The sequence below is a fragment of the Macaca nemestrina genome, chromosome 18, assembly GCF_043159975.1.
Source record: "Macaca nemestrina isolate mMacNem1 chromosome 18, mMacNem.hap1, whole genome shotgun sequence".
NCBI lineage: Eukaryota > Metazoa > Chordata > Mammalia > Primates > Cercopithecidae > Macaca > Macaca nemestrina.
This window is the reverse complement of record NC_092142.1, coordinates 9923796-9944413: the sequence shown is the minus strand read 5'-3', so window position 1 is coordinate 9944413 and position 20618 is coordinate 9923796. Positions and strand designations below refer to the sequence as shown.

The window sequence follows — 20618 nt, the reverse complement described above, 5'->3', positions numbered from 1 at the left end:
CAGCAGTGGCATCATTGAGACATAAGCATGAACATTTCAAGTCTCTTGATACCCACTGCAAATTGTCCCTCCAGAAAAGATATACCAGTGCTTGCATACCAGCTACCCACGAGAGTGAGACTCCTTGCATCCCAGCCTCACCAGGACTGAGTATTAACAAGCATGGATGGGTCCATTGGATTATTCCCCATGTGTAATGGGATCAGGCTCTGATTGACTGCATCCTTTTGCATACCATAAGAGCCTTCCCACAGGGCCCTAATACTCAAAGTCCATTGACAAAGACACTCTCTACCCTGAATTAGCATTGCTACAATTTATAACCTCTCCGACACTCTTTATTTCACATGTTTCTTCCTGACCAGTGCTTCTTTTTATAGACCACATTGTCTTTAGCTATGAACAACTACAGCTAAGTCTTTCTCAGCCTAGGAACTTGAGCTCATTTTTCTGTCTATCTTAACCCTGATCCATTGTGTATTAATTTCATGGTTCACTGACTCTTTTCTAATATCCAGGCTAGTTGTTGGCAGGGGAGAGGAAGTCACCTTGTTTTCATCACCACATACTGTCTACAACACATGTGCTCCCATTTGATCCTCATCTGAACCATAAAAAGTGGACAGAGAGGAGAACTAAAACTCACTGAGGTTAAATGGTTCTTAGTAGTTCAGAGCTACTAGTGAGCAATGCCAGAACTTGAGCCTGGCATTGTTCTTTCTACGTTATCTTGCAAGAGGAAGAAATTGGGCTCAAAGCCACCAATTTAAAAGTTCATGTAATAAATAAGTCATGAGGTACTGGGGATTTCAGTGAGGGATACAATTATAAGAAAGAAGAGGAAGTGATTGAATCTAAAAGTCTTGTGAAAGAATGACCACTAGGAGAAGTCTATCTGTTTTTGGAAAATGTATTTCAAATGGAAAGTGAAATCAAAATACAGAAGAAAGGAGAAAATGAAGAGTGATAAGTGTCTTTAAACTTCCAGATTCAGTTGTCCCTAAAGTCAATTTCTCTACTCCTCCTATCCCTAGTCACTTCAGCTAAGAAAGCCCCCATTGCTTTGCCTATGCCAGCTGGAGTGGAGTTTCTGCCACTTGCAACAGAGAGGGCTGAGGTGTGCATGCACACCACCACTCCAGACCCACATACAGAAATGCACGCAGGGGGGAAAAAAAAAAAAAAAAGCAATCTTTGAATTGAAGTGTACTGCATTAGCAGCCAAGACCTTACCATCGCTCGATCTGCCCTCCTTCCATCTCCCAACTGAGGCCTCTCATATTTACTGATAAGAACTTTCTAATCTTCTCCAGTCTTCCTGGCTCACCAAATATCAAAATCTCCATGCCAGAGTTCTAGTTCTTGGGAGCTCTACAAATTTGCTGTCTTGGGATGCAGGAGCAAAGGCTGAGGCTGTGAAGGGCTTTAATCAATAGTGCATGAGCCTGAAGAACAGGCAGGAATCAATAATATATTTCCACTATCAACTTTTTCTTATCCTCAAAACAACAGCATCAAAACATGCATGCCAAATGGCAATTGAAAAAGTCAATTTAAAAAGTTATTATTCTCTTTCTTGGTCTTTATTAAAAGGCATAATGAATAGGCTTACTGTAAGGAGGTGAGAGATACTCAATTAGGAAAAAAACAGAAAATATGGTATTTTATAGTGATGGGGTTTCCCCCAGCTTTCGCAAAGAAAGTCAATTGCAGTTTTTAGGATGGGTCTGTGGAATGATGCGTGATAAGTAAGAAAAAGGAGGAGAGGTTATATTCAGAGCTCAGAACACAGTGAACTTCTGGGTTTATGCAATGAGAAACTCCTCTGTTAATTTATAAAATAAATGTCTTAGTCCATGCTACATAGTAGGCTTACAGTGAATGTATATGGCAGTTGGTTAGATGGTAACCAGTCTCATTGCCAGATGACTCCAATAGGCAGCTGGTTTGAGAATCACTGGACTTGATGACGTCTCCAGGTTAGGTACTTCTTAAAATTTCATATAGTCCAAAATAGTCTTTCCAAAAACTGATGATGATCTTAGCATTGAGGCTCATGTTTGACTGAATGATTAGACAGAGCTGCTTTACTAAAATATTTTATCTCAGTGGACATGTAGATATTTCTTGACTCCTGGAAAATACTTCAAATGGAAAAATGGTAAGAAATATAAAATGTGTAAAATCATCCTTACATTTTATTGATTTATTAAATCACCCACTCCTTTTTCTTATCATGTGTCAAACATTTGTTATACAGTAGACATTTTTGGGTAGAGCATTGGATAAAACCCAGACCATGACCTCAAGTAGATCACAGTCCACTTGAGCAACACCAAGAGCATTAAATTCAAATAAAGAAGTGTTGGGTTAAAATACAACGTGCCTCTCTCTAGGACCAGGGGCTATTGCAGAAGAGGTGGGCACATGACATTGTAAGGGCTGGTTTTGAAGGACAGAATTACTTCAGACCCTCCAAATCAACGACAGGCACACAAATGCCTAAAGAGCTGATAGACTCAGGTACTTTGCCTCCTGGGGCATTATGTGGCCCATTTTCATTCATGCCAACTACAAACTTCCCATAAACTTAAAAGAGAATTACCAAGAGGATGTCAAAAGCTATCTGGTGACAGAGTCTTCTTGTATAGTTGTTCCCAGTTAGAGGTTTATGCAAATCGAGATATGATTTTTAAAAATTTGACCACTTTAGGACAAATTACTAAAGAGACTGTAAAAGGCATCGTGGCACGACAAAAACCTCTACATTCCTTAGCTTAAAAGCTTTTAGCAAAATGCTTATGTTTCATACAGCTAATTACTACAACTCTGTTACTAAAACCAAGATTACAGTAGCTCAACACACAGAACTTATAGATATGTCAATTCTGTCATCTGGCTTTTTGGCTTTGTTTTTTTGCTCTTATGTTGCTTAAAAGGTTTTAACAGTTGATGGGTTTCTGCCCACCTCCATTCCTGTCTGTCCTAGAAAGTTTAATTGACCATAAGTCTTTTGGCTCTAATTCCCTTGGCCATAGGAGTCTCACTGAAGGACAAGATGGACCCAGGGCAAGCAGCCACACCACCCCACAAAGATAGGGAAGAAAATAAAAGTTTGGTCATTGATGCTGCCTCTGGCAGATTTGGGACAAAAGGGGGAGAATACAAACTAAAAATAAAATTCTAAGCTCCTCAACTGACTGAATGTATCATCTCTTGGACAAGGAGACCCCATCTGAAAACTGAGTTCTCAGCCATGACAGGATGGGAAGGTCAGACACACTCATACTCTGTTATGGTTTGGCTCTGTGTCTCCACCCAAATCTCATGTCAAATTGTAATCCCCATGTGTTGGAGGAGGGGCCTGGTGAGAGGTGATTGAATCATGGAGATGGGCATCCCCCTTGCTGTTCTTGTGAGAATGAATGGGTTCTCACGAGATCTGGTTGTTTAAAAGTGTGTAACACTTCCTGGCCAGTCTACAGAGGATGCACAATAAGGGTTTCCATGGATTCTGTTTCACCTTTTGACATCAGAGGGCCAAAACTCCATCTTCAGATTGCCGCCATTTTTTGAACATGGAGAAGCAAGAAGCTCGATTGCACAGGTGTACATTTCTCCTTTCATAAATATGCACGCCTCCTTCTGTAGCTTATTGAATATGTATATTTGGCCATCCCAATGGGCATCAATTCCTGTTCCCTTTGCTCCTTCCTCGAAGCATTTGTTTCTGGCTTCTGGCTAGAGGCTATGTTTCTCAGCCGGTCAGAATGGCCACTCTGCAGGCTGCAACTCTTTATAATAAGTAAAGTCTCCTCTTCTCCAAATTTAAATTTAAAAAAAATGCAGTGTGATGAGTGCCATGAAGAAAATAGGCACAGAGAGTCCATGGGGACACTGTGAGAGAAAACTAACAGCCATGGAGGGAGAAAAAGTGAACACAGCTTCTTAGGAAACTACTAGTAGGAGGCAGGGCACGGTGGCTTACGCCTGTAATCCCAGCACTTTGGGAGGCCAAGGTGGGCAGATCACAAGGTCAGGAGTTCAAGACCAGCCTGGCCAACATGGTGAAACCCCGTCTGAACTAAAAATACAAAAATTAGCCAGCTGCAGTGGTGGGCGCGTGTAATCCCAGCTACCCAGGAGGCTGAGGCAGGAGAATCTCTTGAATTTGGGAGGAGGAGGTTGCGATGAGCTGAGATTGTGCCATCGTACTCCAGCCTGGGTGACAGAGCAAGACTCTGTCTCGAAAAGAAAAGAAAAAAAAAGAAAAGAAAACTACTCATAGGAGGGAGAGAGGTTGAAAGGAAGATGGAAAAGTGAATGTAGAGTCAGGCAGGCCAGGAGAGGAGGCTCGTGAGGTTGCTGAAGACTAGAATAACCTGGGGAGCGTTAAGAAAAATTAAAATGCCCTGTTTCCACCCAAGATGAATTAAATCAGAATATTTTAGTGGTAAGACTCAGACATCATTTCTTTTGTATTTTTTTAAATCTCTCCAGTTGATTCTGGTGAACTGTCAGTTTGAGAAATCTGGACTAAATTATGAAGTGTCTTGTTACTAATCTAAGGAGTTCAGACTTTGAATTATAAAAGGAAAAATCTTCTAATACTATAATGATCATTAGACCTGAGAAAGAGCGTTACACTTTCAGATGCATTTAAATAGTTCTCCAGGAACATCAATCCTCATTTATCTCTTTGAACCCTGCTAAATGAGAAAACCAACTTCTAGAAGGCATCAGAATAGCATAACAGTTAAGGCAGAGCTTGTGTGAAAGAGCCTAGATTCAGGTCCTGGCAGAATATTTAACTCTTTGTGGGCTTCACTTTCCATATCTCTAATATTTGGCTATCTGATTATTTCATAGGGCTGTTGTAAAATATTTACAGAGAACTTACTAGGTGTCAGCCTCTTTGATAAGCCCTAGAAATAAAATAGTAAACAAAGATAATACAATGTTTATTCTCATGAAATTTACCTGCTAAAGAGAAGGGTTAGACATTAGTCAAGTAACCATATGAGCAATTATAAAAATATGAACATAATTGCAATTGTGTAATTACAAAGTGATATACTGCTAGAATGTCTGGTGATAATGGCTGTCTGTAAGAGAAAAACCAGGAACTAAGAAAGGGTGTAATAGAAGAGCTCACCTGGGAAGAACAGGCTGGAATTTGAAGGAATAGAAACAAAGTCACTGAAAATGCAGAGGAAGGGAAATTAGAAGGAAGTGGAGTGACAAGGGAGGCCCAGGCCAAGGGACATGTATAAATAAACAAAGGTCCTGAGAGATGAGGCAATAATGTATATAGACGACCTAGCAAGGTTAGAAGTGCAGTGTGAGTGCTTAATAGTTAGTTACCGTCATCATCAGTGCAGCAGCCATCTCTTCTGTATTAAATCTACAGAGAGGTGAGAAATAGAAATTGAAGAGATTGAGCCAGATATGTTCTCATTGTTAAACATTTTTAAATATTGATGATGTTAAAGGTGAAAATGTCCCTGCATGCAGTTTAAGACTAGTACTTTGTACTTAATGAAGGTCTCAAGGAAGAAATGCTGGCTTTCATTCAAGCCCAGGACAAACAGCACACTAATGAGTGGCATGTTAATCGTCAAGGAGATACGTTGAGTGACTGCTGAGACAGACTTTTTCTGGAGTACAGAACAGAGTTTTTCCAGCCAGCCTGCACCTCAGGAGATTATCAGCAGTTCTGGCACGTTGGTAGTTGCTCCACTGATGTCGAAATGTGCTTGAAATGTGACTACCTGTCCCACCTCCCCCTCAGTCTCTACAGGAATGGCTTGAGTGACAACATGCGATAATATCTCCATCGATTTCCTTGGAGCTCCCTTTGGTGGCTCAAGATTAAGTAGTGAAGTAGAGATAGCCATTATCACTGTATATTCCAGCAGCTGATAATATGCATTTGATCAATAATTTTAATATAAGTTGCAAAAGGAGCTGTATGCATCAGGGTGAGAAGCTTTGCTGCTTTCTGTGTGCTAATTTTTCTTTCCTTTTCTTTTTTTTTTTTTTTTTTTTGTTTTGGAGACAGAGTCCCTCTCTTTTGCCCAGGCTGGAGTGCAGTAGCTTGATCTTGGCTCACTGCAACCTCCGCCTTCTGGGTTCAAGCAATTCTCCTGCCTCAGCCTCCCGAGTAGCTGGGACTACAGGCGTCCACCACCACCCGTGGCTAATTTTTGTATTTTTTAGTACAGATGAAGTTTCACTAGTCTAGCCAGGCTGGTCTCAAACTCTTGACCTTGTGATCCACCCACCTCGGCCTCTTAAAGTGCTGAGATTATAGGTGTGAAATTTTTCTTTTCTTAATCTTTTGTTTCCTCAGTCTCTGTGACCTGAGTGTAACTTTGCTCAAGAGATAATGCATGTGTGGCATCCAGTAGTGTGCCTGGCTCATAGTAAGCCCCAGATTCTGCTCTTCCTCTTCCATCTTAGCATGTTTGCCAAGGAGCCAGACAATGTGTAATTACAGCATGGGTCTTAGCATCAGACAGACCTGGACTGAGATCCAAGCCCTATAACCTAACCAGCTGTCATATCTTGGGCATGACACATTAATTCTTTATTTATATACTTTCCTTTTTCTCTGAAATTGGACTGCTAAGAAATTTATTCTGTAATTCTTGATTTCTTCAGTTGTAAAGCAGAAAGCACACTGTGGGGTTATTGTTAAAACCAGTGATAACCCCCTGCCCCAAAAGTCTCCTGACCCCAGCCTATTTAGTAACGATACCCAGTTTACAGAAGTTATCACTCTCATGGTTAATATGCTAGAACTATCCTCAGTCTTGTTTATTTGTCATGAATTTTCACCTTCTTTCTCCCAGCAAATGTAAGAAAGTTTATTTGACTTTGAGAAAATACTGTTTCGACCACGAATATGGTATTACCTACTCATTAGCACTCTCCTTTTTCAGCGACCAAAAAATTCATCCTAAATTACTCAAGACAAAAATGCACAAAAGCCCAGGTGTTATTAGCTGCAGGCATGGCTGGATCTAGATGCTCAAATTATGTTCTCAGGAATCTGCTTCCTGCCATCTCCCATCTGCACTTGGCTCTATTTCAGCTTCATTTTCAGGCGGCCTCTCCCTCATACTAACAGAAATGGCCTTCAGCAACTTTGCACTGATATAGCTCCAGCTTAGCAAAGCTGATGAAAAGAAAATAACTATTTTTCAAGTAGTTTCAGAAAAATTCCAGGACCTAATTCTGATTGACTTTAATCATGTGACCACCTTTAACCTATCTCTGTAGCCAGTCCTGCCTGAGTCAGGGGCCCATACCTGGAGTGGAAAACAGGTGAGTCCCCAGAGAAAACACAGGAAGCTCCTTCCTCAGGAGGGATGCCTGGAATGCAGACAAAACCAATTCAGATTCACTATCTATAGGCATTTTTCACTTTTTCCTCTTAATCTTAACTCTCTTCCCCATAAATCAATTGTTGACAGAAGAAGCTCACTTTGATCAGTTGCTCAGCTGAGCCCTCTTCCTGGCCTCACTGATTCCTCAGCCAGCCTTTATCTCAACTCTGGAAGACACCAGGCCACCATCAATTTGCAGCATCTGCATTTATTCCAATCTGCACAGCAAGAACAAGCATCAGCAATGGAGATAATTGTAGCCAATCATGTGGCTTCCAATCACGTGCTGTCAAAACATGTTGAAGCCCCTCAACAGCACAGTCATTTGAGCACTAGGAACCACCAATTTAAAAGAAATCAGCCACTTTTCTTTCTTCACTTATTTCTAGCCTCCCTCAAACAAAGATATATTTCTTACTTTGACTTTACAGTGACTTAAATAACCAGCGATAAAAATACAGTTTGCATTGACTATTTACTATGCAGCCAAGCCTAGGGAGGAAACACCAGGTTGCCCCTGCCTCTCCTTCCCATGCCTACAACCATGACAGACATCGCTAATCAATCAGGTACATGTCTCCCCTCCCCATTCTTACATCTGTGACAGACACCACTAATCAGACAACAGGTCACCCCTTCTCATGCCTACATTCATGACAGACATCACTAATCAATCATGCACATACCTCCCCTCCCCATGCCTACATCCATGACAGATATTACTAATCAGTTAGGTACTCTCCTGATGAACCTGGGCCTTATCTCTGAATCCTCCCCAGCATAGCAGCTATTAGGAATAGAATGAAATTGGTTTCATTCATAATAAAGGAAACTATTTGCCCTCTCAGGTCTTGGCAACGTCTAGGTTCATGCCTATATCTAATAAGTTGTAATCTTCACAACTTTCTCCATTTTACAGGTGAGATGTGAGGCTCAGAGAGGCGTGGCACCTTGGTAACTACCACACAGCTTCCAAAGCAGTCTGATTCCACTGCTTAATTTTTACACCATTCTTCCTCATCCTCATCTATTCATAATGAAAACAGCAAACTGTTCATAAATCCCTGCTCACCCAGCAGCCCAGGCCAGAGCAAGGGCTCTGAGTTTCACAGCATCCCTGAGAAATGGCTGACTCCCACTCACTGTTTCTGAAGGTGCCAGCTGCCTCACTCACTCGGCACTTGACAGCCAGCCACACTACCATTGAGGAGCATTGGGGGCCAGTAGGAGCTAATCCTGAGCACTGTAGTTTTTCAAGTGGCACCAGAGCTGGCATCAGCCCTGCCTTCCTCATTAGGAAAAGCAAGAATATTTCGAATCCATGAAGCTGTAGCAACTTTCAGCTTCCCTTTCCCAGACAAAGTAAGCAACAGCAGCATGTCAGAGCAAATCGCACTGGCGGGCCCAACCTGCCAGCAGTGAGTGAGGGCAGAGAGCAGGGAGCAGCTGGAAGGAGGACCGTTATGCCAGACGAAATTTGAGAGAGGATTGAACTCTCACAGCAGGGGTCACAGCATCCAGCCTAGAGAAGGGAAAGGAGGGGAGGCTCACTTTCAGTACAAGCAAAGCAAAATGAAATAAGATGAAATAACTCACTGTAGCTGTAACTGGTTTATTTGCCAGATATTGCTCTGAATTCCTGTTCTTCCTCTACCTCCTCCCTGACATCTTACTTAGTACAAGAAGCTGTGAAGTAGATAAGAGAATGCACTATGAGTCTGAATCCAGTACCAGTAATTTGCTGCCTGAATAACCTAGAGAAAGTGCTTCAGCTTCTCTGTTCCTCAGTTGCCCCATCAATATAATGGAGATAATAGTATTTTATACTTTATTACAGACTTGATCATTCTTGGCACTATTGACACTTGGAGCCAGATAATTATTTGTTTTTGGGGAGCTGTCATGTGCATTGTAATTTGTTTAGCAGTATCCCTGGTGCCTATTCACTGGGTGTCAATAGCACTTATCCACCCACCCCCAGTCATGTCAACCAAAAAAGCCTCCAGAAATTGCCAAATATCTGGGGTGGAGGGAAGGAGAAATCACCCTGGACTTGGAACCACTGGCTAATTGGATTCTTAGGAAAATTAACCAAGTTAATATTATATGTTGTAAATCATTTAGAAGAGTGTCTGGCACATCAAAAGAGCTTGCTAAATGTTAGTTATTATTCCCATGTCTCTGTCCATGTCCCAGACCATTCCTTCTCACACATTCCACACCCACTGATATATGGTTTGGCCATGTCCCCACCCAAATTTCACCTTGAATTGTAATCATCCCTGTGAATCAAGGGCCGGACCAGGTGGAGATAATTGAATCATGGGGATGGTTTCCACCATACTGTTCTCATGGTAGTGAATAAGTCTCACGAGATCTGATGGTTTTATAAAGGGGAGTTCCCCTGACCAAGCTCTTTGCCTGCCACCATGGAAGACAGGCACCTTTGCTTCTCCTTTGTCTTCCCCCATGATTGTGAGGTCTCCCCAGTCATGTGAAATTGTGAAACCATTAAACCTCTTTCCATTATAAATTACCCAGTTTTGTGTATGTCTTTATTAGCAGCATGAGAACAAGCTAATACACCCATATTTATGGCAGACATTGCTAATCAATGATAACTCTGTTCCTGACACCCTTTGGAATTATCTGTAAATCCTTCTCAACACAGCAGCCATCTTTTAAGATCTCGGTGCTCTTTGGGAATTCTTCGAGACCCAGGAGCTGAACCTGACACCAAAAAGCAGCTCTGGGCACTTACTTTATTCCTACCTCAGGATAGCCCTATGAAGTCTCTGTGCCCACTTAGCAGCTGAAGAAACTGAACCTTAGCAAGGCTTGGCCTAAGGTCCTGTGATTACTAAATGACAGCACCAGATGTAAACCCCAAAGCCCATTTTTCGGCTGTCCCCAAAGCTAGATATCAAATCACAAGAGTCTGACTTCACAGCTCATATTCTTAAGGATAACTCTGGATAGTTAATGCAGGATTCTCCAGTTGGGCTGCACTGGTGAACCACCTCTCCAAGGAAAAGGTAAAAGCCGTAATGTGTAGTGTTTGCCAATTCCCACAGTGTAAATACTCTCACTCTAGCCGATTTGAAATTAGGGATGATTTTAAAACTGACTCACAAAGTTCCTAATGATGTAACAATTGGTTCTTGAAGGCTGGTACAAGCAGTTTCCAGTGCATCAGAGTGGCTTCCAGTCCATTTTGGAACAAGGCAGTGTATCAGTAAATAAGTAAATCCCAGGAAATCATAAGTCAGCAAAAGCAACAGATGAACTAGCTAAGGCAGAGACTGCTTCACTTTCCATCCCTAAAGTTTGATGGACATGCAGACAAAAACCCACGTTTGGATTTGAATTCTACAGATGCCCTTACATAACCTGATACAGTAAACTCTAGATACGATGTCCAGAAAATTAGTTCAGGCTGACATTAACTTTATAGCCTCACTAATTGCCCATGAGTTCTTTTTTGGAAAAAAAAAAAACATCCTCCCTCTTTAGGCTGATTGTTTCTAGCAAACAACTCAGGCATAAATATTAGCAGCAGGATGGAGAGTCTGGACCGATGTAGGATTTGCAGACGATTTCCCCTCCAGAGACACACTGCAAGATGTGCTTCAATTAGCCACTGTAGCTCCAGGCCAGCACAGGCAGCATCGGGGATCCATCTCAGTGGGCTATGTGAAAGATGTGTAGCTCTTATGTAATTAGTATAGAAGTTCTACGCTTAGTTAATGTAATGAGCATTAACTGTGTGCTCGTTCTGCTCCTAAGCAAACTAAGGCTTTTCCCACTCTTTCTCTGCAACTCAGTTCCCCACCCAGAAGGCAAAAATGAATGATTCCACCTTGTCCCTGTCAGGCAGCTTTTCTTCCACCGTGGTGCACCCCCAAAAGCTCTGTCAACACTCAAGCAAACATGCTCGACCGTTTTGCCATCTCTAATGCTGGGCAGAAACACATCTGAGCAGCTTTTGTGACCCAGGTTGCATTCTGGAAAGTGAAGATGGGTTCCCTGGAAGACGTTTCTAGAAAACCTAGGGCTTAATGCCAAAACACCACCATTTCCCATAAGGTCATCAGACTGGCTTAGTTTTGTACAATGGCCACAGATCTTTGTTTCTCAATTTTCCCCAGCAATCCCTTTCACTTCAAAAAAAAAAAAATCAAGCACCAAGAGGATTCACTGGAGTTTAATATTCTGAATGCAAATGATGCTTAATTTTTTTTATAGATTCTGCCACTAGGTCTTCATCAAAGAATTCTCCAAGACATGGATGATGTATAGATTACATAAAAGCAACCAGGAAGAGGGGTAAGAACATGGAATTTAGAGTCAGATACAAGCCTGGGTTCAAATTCTGCCATATGTGTGCTCTATGTCCTTGAAAAGTTACTTAAACTCTCTGTGCCTCAATTTCCTCATCTGTAAGATGGAGACAGTAATATTAACTTCATAGGGTTCCTGTAACTAGACACACAAAACAATAAGAGTGGATGTTTCTAGCCCAACTGGAGACACGTGGTGAGTACACTCCACTAGGGATTAGAAAATCACCTGATTTTCTAATTAGGGATTAATCTTTTAAATAAAAGGATTCATTTGAAGATACAGGGGTCTGGAGACAGACTTTCCTTTTGTTCCATTCTAATGACTTTAGAATGTCTCTAATCATCTTCACTATTCTTTCTGTCTGTAGTAGTTTATGGCCCTGATAAGGACCTAATTTGTTTCCTGGTTTGTAAAAGACTTTTTAAAAATGGGATCTTCAAAACCAGATGCTTCTCCTGGCCCCAGAAGAATAGAAACCATTAGGAATGGTTCTGTCTACCATGGATGACATAAAGAAAATATAACTCTGCTGAGAATGACCCCAAATCCTCCCCATGTTGTGCTTGTATAGGGAAGTGGCTTCTAAATCCATGTAAGCCTGACTCAAAATGTTCTTTAAGACATTATCTAAGCTATCACGAGGCTCTCTGCAGAGACTCAATGAGGATATTAAAGCTCTCAAGGGTATCGCGAAACTGCTTTGTCTCAGCCTTTTCAAAGTTTCTAGGGAACCCTTGGAGGACAACTCTATAGAAAGGAAAGGTACTGGCATATCAAAGTCTGAGAGCTGGCAACCCTACATCCCATGAGCCTCATATTTATTATCCTACTCTCATCTTTTCTGGTTTCTAATCAATTAATTTATGTGAAATCTCCCCTATAAAGCTTTGTCAAGAACCACTCCTTAGCTCTTCTTGCTGGGATACAGAGGATGGAGTGGTTGTAGGTCTGGTTCCAGGCACTGACAGTGGCTAGGATTAGAAACCTTTCTAGGCTGGTTCATCTTGGCCCCATGAGAGGGCTTTGGGGAAAATGATGCATAAGGGAAAATATAAGAGCTATGTATCCAGAGATGTGGGATTGGAAGCCCGTGGAGCTAGAGGCCATTATCCTTAGCAAACTAATGCAGGAACAGAAAACCAAATACCACATGTTCTCACTTCTAAGTGGGAAGTGAATGATGAGAATGAATGGACACATAAAGGGGAACAACCCACACCAGAACCTGCCAAAGAGGGAAGAGGAGGAGGAGGGAGAGGATCAGGAAGAAGAACTAAGGGGTACTAGGCTTAATACCTGGGTGATGAAATAATCTGTACAAGAAAAAACCCATGACACAAGTTTACCTATGTAACAAACCTGCACATGTACTCCTGGACTTGAAATAAGAATTAAAAATAAATAAATAAAGACTAACTAACATAAAAGATTGGAAGCCCAGGTCTATGAGGCCATGAGGAGACCGTCACTAACTCTGACCCTAAAAGACTCTTCCTTTCCCCCTGTATTAGCCAGGACTCTCCAGAGAAACAAAACCAATACAATACCGAGAGATATAAAAGGAGATTTATTATGGGAATTGTCTCACACAATTATGGAAGCCAAGAAGTCCCACGATCGTCCATCTGCAAGCTAGAAAATTCAGTCCAAGTCTGAAGGCCCAAGAACCAGGAGGGGGCTGCTGGTGTGAGTCTGAGTCTGAAGGCCCAAGAACCAGGAGCTCTGATGTCCAAGAGTGGGAGAAGATGGATGTCCCAGCTCAAGAAGAGAGAGAACTCACCCCTCCTCTGCCTTTTTGCTCTATCTGGACCGTCAGTGGACTGAATGGTGCTCATCACATCATTCAGGGCAAGTGTTCTTTCCTCAGTTTACTGATTCAAATGCTAACCTCTTGCAGAAACACCCTCTGGGACATACCCAGAAATAGTGTTTTACCAGCTATGTAGGCATCCCTTAGCACAGTGAATTGACACACAAAATTAACCACCACACACTCTCTGCATTGACCCTTTGTAAGTCTCATCCCAGAGAAATAAAAACATGGAGAGATACAGCATCTTACATAAAATATTTTTTTAATCATCATGTAAAGGCCAGAGATGACCTGATCACTGTCATTTAAAGAGTGGAAACATGAATATGGAATGAAATTCACCTGAGAGGAAGATGTTAGTTTGACACTGGAGAGAAGAATATAACAAAGTGGTCCAAGAGAGAATTTAGGGTTTATGTACCTATTAATTCATGAAAAAAAAAAATTCACTGAGTACCAGCCATATGTCAGACACCGTTCTGGATGCTGGGGACATATCAGTGAGTGAAAACGAGTGTATTTCCATGGTTCCACTCTCCTTCCTTTCTCTCTTTTTTCCTTCCTTACTTAATCAAAACATTAGTGTTTACTAGTGCCAAGAACTGGGCAGGATACTGAGGCTCCAGAAAATAGTAAACAAATAGATGAACAATTACTAAGCAGTATGAAAAATAGCTAACCTGCGGGGAATGAGAGATCAAAGACTACACATTGGGTGCAGTATATACTGTTCGGGTGATGGGTGCACCACAGTCTCAGCAACCACTACTAAAGAACTTATACATGTAACCAAACACTACCTGCTTCCCAAAAACCTACTGAAAAAAAAAAATACTAAAATAAATAAATAAATAAATAAATAAATAAATAAATAAATACCACAAAAAAAAAAAAAGAAAAAGAAAAGAAAAGAAAAGAAAATAGCTAACCTGTATAGAGTACTTTCTATTGGGCAAACACCGTGGATGAAGTCAGTGAATGTCAATGAATCTTCACAACAAACCCTATTTGTTTTTAGACCGAGTATCTGTATCTCACAGGTGAGGAAGCTGAGGCTCAGACAGTCTAGGGAACTTGTAAGATCACGGAGCAAGGAACTAGTGGAACCAGACATCAAACCCACAGTCTGATTTGAAGTTCATATTCTTAAACATGACTTTGGATGGTTAAAGCGTGTATATTCTATAGTGGGAGTGTACTGGTAAACCACCTCTCTGAGAAAGAAAAAAGTAAAGCACGAATTTGTAACATTTTCCAATGCCTTTGGTGTACATATTCCCACTGTGGTCAGTTTGAAGTTATCAATGGATAACAACTAATTCACAAAATTTCTGAAAATTTAGTAATTGGTTTTGCAAACTGGTGTAAGTCAGGCTTCAGCACATGACTAAGTACCAATTGTTGGTGGATACAGAGAAGAAACGCACCTAACTCACCTTTAGGAATTTTGTTGTAGAATTCAAGATGAATGAGCCATAAACTCCTTTCACATAGGCCCCTGGAATAGCCCATTTCCCCTGACCCTCTCTGAGCCCGCCCCAATTTTTAGAACTGGTTGTTCAGCATTTCCTGGGATTCTCTAAAACACAATATCCTTCCAACAGTATCCTTCCAAAAAATTATTTCTTGCCCAAGCTGAGTCAAAATGAGCTTTGTTATTGAAAAGCAAAAGATTCTTAGTAACTAATGCAGAGGGGCGTCTCCATCAGAATCAGGAAAATATTATTCAGCGGAGCAGCAGCAACGTGTTGATGTCAATTAAATGCAGCTTTAATAGATAGACATGCTTTTCTGAAAATTCAGGGAGCTGTACTCCCAGAACAATAGAAATTGTCACTCTACCAAAGGGAAGTCTAGCAACAACATCCCTGGGTGCACTTAAGCATGTGTTTATATTACCATTAGCTACTTGGCAGAGTGACTGAGGTTAGAAAAGCTGGGGGCAATAGAAGAGATCAGTGATGACGATGAATTATCCCTGAAATTATAACAGAAGCCCCTAATAAAATGTAATTCAATTTTAAAGGGAAAAGACTTACAAACAACATTTTAGAAATTCAGCTAGAGAGTAAAGCCATAAATAAGTATCTTTTCTGAGGTCTACCTGAACTTGCAGTCAGGTGGATATGAGCCTGAATCTCAGCTCTTTCCTAGCTCTGTGACCTTAAGCAAGTACCAGCCGTGTGTCAGATACATCTTGAAGCTAGCTTTAGGCTCCTCTTGTGTAACCTGAGATAAATAATTCAGGGTGACTCTGAGAAATAAATGTAGAATGCACAGATCCTATAGTGGCATCCTGGCCCATCATTAATATTCAAAAGATGATAGTTAATGTTGAAATTGTCCCTATATACTGCATAAAAGTCTATCAGTAAAGAAGAAAGGGAGAAAAGCAAAAATAAACCAAGTTTGCAGCACATGCAGCTTTTATCATTAGGTCAGCTTGCTCCCTCATAGCTGTTTGGTGTCTATTGTTTTAGAATCATGCAGACCCTCTTATAAGATTATAGTTCCCCTTAACTGCTCTAGAGATAATAACTTGAACATTATAAAATATTCAGTTTTTCAATTGAGATATTCTTTTAGGTCCTGCATATCAGTGAAACTACTGACATCATCCAGTCTGGAGGCCCCCATGAGAAACTGACTCATCAAGAAATGCAGTTTCCAAGTCCTGATGATTTCATCCTCCTTACCCCAACCAACCAATGACCCAAATTTCCAGCCCCTTTCCCTCCATGATCCCCTTTAAAAACCCTAGCCCAGAACTCCTTGGGGAGATGGATTTCAGAGTCTCCTCCAATTTCCTCACTCAGTGCCTTTCTCTGCTGTAAACCCTGCTGTGTCACTGTATTGGTTGGTTAAAATACAGTGAACATATGCATCTGTTGGTCCTATAGCAATATTGTCAACAGTCACGATGATGACAGTGATCATGATTACAGCTCAAGTCTTGCCCCATCTAGAACCTCTTCCTGACATCTCTATCCCTGATCAGTTTTTTTAACCTTTGGGGATAGCTCTGATATAGTTCTCATCAATTATCTGTATCTATAGTTATCTATAATTATCTCATCAATTATCTATAGTTAAGTAGATAATCACCTGTTTTACTCAAGAGTAAGAACTGTGTTTCAATTAGCTTCTGTGTTTCATGTAACAGTAAAAGTACAAGATTTGAAGTGCAATTGTATTTCAGAGAAGTTTGATCATTTTCTTAAGGTTACATAGCTTATAACTGTCAGAGTTCACTAAGCTAAAAAATAGGTCTGTGCTACTTCACAGCCCAAGCATTTTACTTCTCCGTCACCTCTCCTCCCTAGTAGGTTCTTATCTGTTAATTAAGCTTAGTGCTATGCTCTTGGGACCCACTCATTGTTGTAGTTGTTGTTGTTGTTATTGTTACCAATATTCTTGTTGTTGTGTTTCCAAATTCCATGTTGATCTGTGTGATAAGGGTCTTTTGATTGATCACAGCTCAAATCAATGTCAAGTACACACAGAAGATGGATTCTTGCCCTTCTCTGAGCTCTAGCATTATAGATTCAGTGTTGCAGGACTGGACTAGAAACTGTCTGGCAATGCCTAATCTGTTGCATTTGGCACCAAAGATGATGGTGGATAAAACTCATGATGGCATCATCCTTGCTTGGTTGCACCTGGTAAGGAATTAGAAGTCCCCTAGTGTTTGTGTCCAAGCTAATTTAGATTTGTTTTCCTTACTAAAACTCATGGAGGTTTGACCTACTCATATAATAGACACACATGCCCGCCAGGGTCTCCTTGCAAATAAGGATTGCGGTAAAGGATACCTGGAAATACCGCTGCTCCTCCAGGGTCTATGTACTCTGAGCATTTTGCCTTCAACGTAGACCTAGAGTCAAGGGCTCTTAATGCAGGTTGCTAGGATTCTAGTTCTAGTTCTATAAACTGCAGACTGTGTGAACTTGAAATAGGTAGTTAATCTCTCTGTGCCCTATTCCTTTATCTACATAATAAGGATTATACCCCCAAAATATAGCCTGTTGTAAGGAGTTAATGGGATGCCATGTGTAATACAGCTAACAGCCTTGGCTCCCAGGCAGTCAATGCTGCCCTGAGCTCAGTTACCAGGAAGGACCAAGAAAAATGTGCAACTCTGGTTGGCCTCTATGAGGGTAAAAGAAATTCAGATGACCTCAACCCTTCCATTTCTGCTTCCCTCCTTCACCTATCACACACCCCTGAAAATTTTCATGCTGCCATCTCCACAGTTCAGGAAAAACACACATGCTCTGGAGTCAGAGCTCTGAATTCAGAGACCTGTGTCTCCAAAGACTGGCTGTATCCCACTGCAAATTATTTCTTCCATTCCAGCGTTTCCACAGTGTGAATGATAATGTAAACTAAATAAAACAAAAATGGCTTGCACATGAAAATCACAGAATCCATGCTGTTATTTTCTCAGATATTTTAGTCTTACATAAAGGAAGGGTTGTTTTTTCTGTTGTTTTTGCAAGTCTTCTCTCTCCGTCTGTCTGTCTCTGCCTCTCTGTTTTTCTCTGTGTGCATGTCAACTATCTCAGACTCTTTCTACACACTTCTTTAAATTCTTTGTATTTTTCTCAGACTCTCCCATGTCTCACACTGTCTCTTTCTTTAAATCGCTGTCTTTATCTCTTTCTCTCTCTGCCTTTCTCTCTGTGTGTATGTGTGTGCCAATTCTCTCAACCTCTTTCTTTATAATTCTCTTACCCACTCTGTCTCTCAACCATAGTAATTTAAAGTGTATCCTCTAAATTCATCTGCCTGAATTTGCAGACTGGCTCCATACTTGAAGAACCGTGTGAACTTGGGTAATTTATTTAGTCTTTCTGAGCTTGTTTTTACACTTTGAAAGTAAGACAAATAACAATGTTTCTGCTGCATAGGGTTATCACAAAGAAGAAATAAAATAATGCAGCCAGAGCCCCCACCGTAATACCTGGCAAACAGCATGCATTTAACAAATATTCACTGTTCTGATTATCTGTTTCTCTTGTCTCCTTGATCCCTGTTTATCCTTGTGTCTATTTCAGGTGCATTCTCTTCCTTTCTCTTTCTCTGTTTTCTGGCTCTCTCCCTCTCTCCTTTCTTCCCTCCCTCCTTCTGTCTCCTCCTCCCTCTCTGAACAGAGATCCACTGTTGCTCCTTTCCTAAATTTGTTTAGCCACATCAATCTCTTGGTCAGGTGCAGATGTCAAGCTGCCCACACACAAAATAAAAAGCTACGCTTGTGGTGCCAAGGAAGTATGGGCGGCTTAGGAGCCCTTACCAAGTTGCTCGGGAGATGGCCCAGGGGTTCCGTGACGACAGGGCCATCGCTGGCAATGTTTTCCTATGCCATGGTAACCACCCGCCGTGCGTCACTGCAAGACAAACGGTGCCGCTCGGTAAGCAGAGAGATTAACAGCGTAGAACGTGGAGTATGAGCTCTTCAAAGGGAGCAGAATGTTCAACTGTAATTCATCTGAACTCCCATTTTTAACTCAAAACACAAATGCAGTTGCCAATAGAAGTCTATAAAGAATTAATTAGGGAACTTCACAAACAGTCAAAACTCATAAATTTATCACTGTCAAAAAGAATCATTTCCTCTGTCAGACGTGAAGTATGGTTGTCAGAAAACGGAAACAAAAAAGAAAAAACACTCAAAGAAGCAGGCCTGCTGTCTCATTTCTTTTCTCTAATTTGAAGAGAGAACATAGTTTAGGGCTTGGAGGATTCAGAAACTGACAATGCTCCCAGACCCTAAGCTCCATGCGGCTAAGGGCAGCCATGTCTGCAGTGTTCGTTGCCAGAACTCCAGTCTGTAGCTTGGTGCCTGGTACAGAGGAGGAGTTGAAAATATTTATTGAATTGACTAAAATTTAAAAGGAGGCAGTGGGGAAGGGATGAGATTGACGGTCCAGACTTCTGACATTAAATCTGGCTTCCCTCCAATGCTCTGTCCTACTTCCTGTGAAGCAGGAAGTGACACAGTGGCATCATTCCCCTTCCTGAGAATTCCTGACTATTCTGATCCCATTATTACTCTAACAACCCCAGTAATAAGAGCATGGCTTTGGAACATCAACAGGCCCAGCTCTATCATAACTTCTATTAGTTTCAGCTTTTTAATGTGTAAAATGAAGCTAATTCTTTCATTGACGTCACACAATTTATGGAGATTAAGTGATAAACGTATTTGAAGATAGATATTAGCTACTAGTATCATTACTATAAGGAGTGAAGAGGACCATATTAGTTTACTAGGGCTGCCATGACAAAATACCTCAGAGTGGGTGACTTAAACAACTGAAAATTATTTTCCAACAGTTTTGGAGGCTGAAAGTCCAAGATCAAGGTGCCACCAGTGTTGGTTTCATTAGGAGGCCTCTCTCCTTGGCTTGTGGATGGCCATCTTCTTGCTGTATCCTCACATGATCTTTCCTCTGTGCACACACAACCCTGGTGTATCTCTGTGTCCAGATTTCCTCTTCTTATAAGGACGCTGGTCACATTGGATTAGAGCCCACCCTAACAGCCATGATATTAACTTAATCATCTCTTTAAAGACCCTATCTCCAAACAGTCACGTTCTGTGGTGCTGTGGGTTAGGGCTTCAACATATGAACTTTGGGGCGACAATACCCAGCCCATAGCAGGGACCTTTAGTATAATCATACTTCTCAATAGTTTAAGAGAAAACAAAAATTTGTCTTCCGACTGGCACTGAACTGAGTTTACCCTTGTAAATCCGCAAGCTAAAAAATATTTTTCAAATCTGACCTGCCAGCATGCAAAGAGCCAGGAAGACCAGAGATCTAGGACTAATGCATGCAGCACAGGACCTCATTCAAGGCTCTTGCCCTCTCTAGTCCTAATCTAGGAGGAATAGATTGCACCATGGGGTCCCTAAGATTTCATCTGCTATAATTCTAGCTCTATGATTGCTCAGATGCTGAAAGGATCTGTAAAGGCTTGTATAGAAAGTATGAGTTCATATAAAAAATAAGAGTGTTCCCACCTCTATATTGGAAGTTTAGCTTCTGGAGCTCTCCATTGCAGTA

At 41.2% G+C, this 20618-nt stretch overlaps 1 long non-coding RNA gene across 1 annotated transcript in view; it reads right to left on the bottom strand.

Moving 5' to 3' along the window:
- LOC105467789 (uncharacterized) overlaps nt 1-19533 on the bottom strand; it is a 29755-nt gene extending 10222 nt beyond the window's left edge. Inside the window, exons 1-2 of the long non-coding RNA XR_011616303.1 lie at nt 18842-19533; nt 1877-2144 (exon numbers count right to left, since the gene is read on the bottom strand). This is a non-coding gene — a long non-coding RNA (uncharacterized lncRNA). The remainder of the gene's footprint in view (nt 1-1876; nt 2145-18841) is intronic.
- Nucleotides 19534-20618: the final 1085 nt, after the last annotated feature.